This window comes from Arachis duranensis, chromosome 6 (assembly GCF_000817695.3).
Source record: "Arachis duranensis cultivar V14167 chromosome 6, aradu.V14167.gnm2.J7QH, whole genome shotgun sequence".
NCBI lineage: Eukaryota > Viridiplantae > Streptophyta > Magnoliopsida > Fabales > Fabaceae > Arachis > Arachis duranensis.
Genome location: NC_029777.3, coordinates 88,805,846 through 88,809,962, shown reverse-complemented (window position 1 = coordinate 88,809,962; position 4,117 = coordinate 88,805,846).

The window sequence follows — 4,117 nt, the reverse complement described above, 5'->3', positions numbered from 1 at the left end:
AAAATAAAAAAATAACAAAATATATAATATACTAGAAGAAGGACAGGTTAAAAAAGACACTGGATGAAAGATTAGGGTGTAAAAGAGAGGTGAGGTGCAATGAAAATGGAAGAATGGAATTTGTGGAAGAAGCTGAGATTGGAATTTATGGGCATCGTTAATTTCATTTTTCATCGGGACAAAGCATCTAGAACATCGTTCCTTGGAGCTTCCCCATTGGTCGGTGAGCCCCATAGCACGCTTTCCCATATATTCATGCACCAAATCGGGCTTTTCATATTCATACCATAAAAAATAAAAAAAATTATTAGATAGATAATAATTTTTGTAAATAATAAATTTTAAAAGTTTTGATATATCTATTATTCACATTATTTAGTATTTTCATTACTTATTTATATTTTTTTTAAAATAAAAAATAAAAACTCAAATACAGTTAACTTTATCTAAAATTGATAATTAAGAATCGTTAAATAATTTGAATAATTTAATTAATTTTTATCCAACGACAAAATTGATCGTATCTTAGTTCCATCGAAATAAAAAGTAAATGTCTTGTTATTTTTTACTATTTATCTATAATACAACCATTTTTACGATTTAAAAATTTTTAATTAATTTTTAAGTATCGAAATAATTAATCTACACAGTTTTATAAACGATGATTTATTCATATATCAGAAGTCGCTTAACCAGTTATTTAAATAATTAGAGATTAATTGATGGAGAAGAATTTTATTGTAAAAGATAAAAAAATATTTATTCCTAAAAAATAATGACATTTTAATTTTTATAATGTTATTTTTTATATAATTTTTTAGTTGTATTTTTATATAAATTTGTAAAAAATAATATTATTAAAATATGACTGATAATATTAATTTTTTAATAGTGAATGTTATGGTGCTTAAAAAATTGTGTTTATTTATTAAAAAAAGTTAAAAATTAATATTTAATTTAAAAGATATAAAAATAAATCATTTTAAAAAAATTAAAACTTACTACAAAAAGTAAGTTAGGTAAAATTTAGACACCAATTCATAAATATCATAAAATTGGTCTTTTTTAATATATAACATATATTACTTTCATCTTAATTTATAATAAAATATATTAAAATTATAATTACGTCACACGCACTCATATTAAAAATTAGTTATTTATATTGATAAAAAAATTTATATTAAAATATAAATACATGTTATATATGTATAAAATATTTTTAATGTGCGTATAGTATTTTTATTGAACATATTACAAATATTTTAATTAAGAATAATTTATAATCATATTAACAAATACAATTAATGTATAAAAACAAAAATAAAATTTATTTTATTTTAACTATCCCCTTTTTTCTATGTTCTCTTTCTTTTCATTACTCTTTCTCTTGTTTTTAAGAAAAAATAAATGATGAGAATTGATCGCTTTCTTACTTTGTTTCCGATATATCACTTTCTCAACCTTTACATTTTGGCACTCCCATGAAGGAAGCAAAATCACCAAGATCGACTAGTAGTAAATTAGAAACGAAGAAGCCCAAAAACCCACATGTTGAAATTTTCTGTATCAAAACTTTTACATAACCTACAAAGTTAGTAGAAAAATTAATTTTTTCTAATACAATTTTAAACAAAATAATTATTTTGTAATACAATTTTAAGCATGACAATTATTTTGGGCATACCTATACAAAAATTTCTTCTTTCTTCAAAATTAAAGTTTAAACAAACGAAAATTCAAGTTTTCAAAAAATGTCATATACACGTTAAAAAATAATTATTAAATCAGTTAGAAAATTTATTATATATTTATGTATAAATATATGTATTATTTAATTTATTTTTTATATTTTATATTTTAATATATATTTTATTTTATTTTAATAATTAATTTAGATAATTAATTTTAATATATAAATAAATAGTTGAAAATTAAATTCTTAATTTTATAATATATCACTAAAATTTATTTTTTATTCCAATAAGAAGAAGATGGTAGATATTAGGGATGTTCATGGCCCGGGTGAAATCAGATTTAATGTAACCCAAATTCGACCCGAAATATATACCGGACCTATTTGTTAGACTGGAATCCGGCTCTAGACCCGATAAAACCTACACACTTTCAAGCCACGATTATACCGGATAAAAATCGGGTGAAAACTAGACCGTTAACATTACTTTTTTGTAATCTAACATGTGAAAATATTTAAATTTCTAAAATTTCAACCATTATTTGACATGGTAAAATTCACTTAGAAAAATATAACAAGAACTAATCATTACCTAAAATTAAAGCATAACCACAATCAATACTAATATTGTCTAATAACACCAAATATTTGAATCAATACAAATAACACAATATTATGCATTAGTCTAAAGTCTTATGTATGCATTTTAAATATAAAACATTAACATATAGACTTATAATGACTAATAACACAAAATATTAAGATTTACAATACTTAAATTCCACATAAAAATAACCATCATCTATCATTAATAATACAAAATATTAATTGTGTATGATGACTGAACCACCGGACCGAATTCAGGCGATCCGAGTTATGGTCCGGACCCAACCCGAAATAATAATATGTCTATTTTTAAGTGATAAAATCACACCAAATTAGCCCTTAAAAAGTTCGGAGCTGGGCCGAGTCTTCGGGCATGAACACCCCTAGTAGACACACAAGATCTATAGGTAACTAGTTATAGATAGAGAATCTCATAATCCTTTATAGATTTCTTTAAAATTTCCACACCCCCACAGAAATTGTGAAAATGCGAAAGAACACACAAGAGTGTATGTGGTGGAGTTCCCCGCAAGCATAAAACCCCTACTAATGCTTTGCTTCGAATGGAAAGGGAATGTATACTTTATAACATAAATATTATACATTCCATTATTTAATCAAATCAAATCCCCAAAACTCCAAAAACTCACATCACACATCACATGAATGGTGAAAAAACCTTCCTTCAATACAATTCCTTCTCTTCCAATATTGCCGTTATCTTTGCCTTTTCCCTTATCCCATTCCCCCGCCAGCTCTACCGTAACATAATAACCAATTTTAATTAATTATTATTTTTATTATTACTATTTCTCACTTTGCTTAGAAACCCATCTCTCTTACATACCCTATTTTTTCTTTCTCCTCACACTCACATGTATTTCTATTTCTAGTTTTGATCCCCTCCTATATCATCTTATCCCTTTAGACCCAATTATATATGTGCCTAAGCAACATGCACCTACACAACAAAAAAGATGGGCAAAAGTGAATAGTAGTGGACACAAATAGATACGTATAGAAAAAAGTATATAGTATGTATTTAAGTAGCCAAATAATTTCAGCAATGTATATGCTTATGCTTATACGTTGAGAAATAACTTTTATTTGTAGTTATTTTTTCTGGGATCCCTCATTTAAGCAAATTAAAAGTGAAAGGGAAAAAAAAAGTAGTGCTAGTTGCGTATAGAAGCAAAATGTATATTTTGCAATCTGCATTCACCCTTATATATATTCCGAATAAATTCATTCTTCTTTGTTATAATTAATTCATTCATACGTAATATAATATTTGGGAGATCGGTAAATTAATTAATAAATTAATAAATTCAACATACAAAAAAAAAAGAAAGTACTAATACACCTCAACTCTTATCCATGCATATAAGGCCTGCACACTCAGTACATACACCTTAACCTATAACAACTCAACCCTGGAATGAAATAATAATATTTAGGAAAACATGTGAGGACGAACTAGGTTGCTTTGGACAAAAGATTTAAGCGACAATCAAGAAAACCTGTATATTTGTTGTCACAGACACGGTTTTTGTTTTTGTTTTTCTGTTTCTTTTATTTGTAATTATTCTTTTGTTGTAATTATTACTATGAAGACTGCATTGATTTATATATATTATATTGAATTTTGCATAGAATTTTTGGAATTTGCATAAATTTTGTATATTTTTTTTCTTTTTGTTTCTCTGATATTTTTTTTAACAAAGATTAAATTTTAAATTTGTTATAAAAAATTTTTAATACTATATTATAAAATTACTTATTCAAAAATTTAAACTATTAAAAAAAATTGTCACA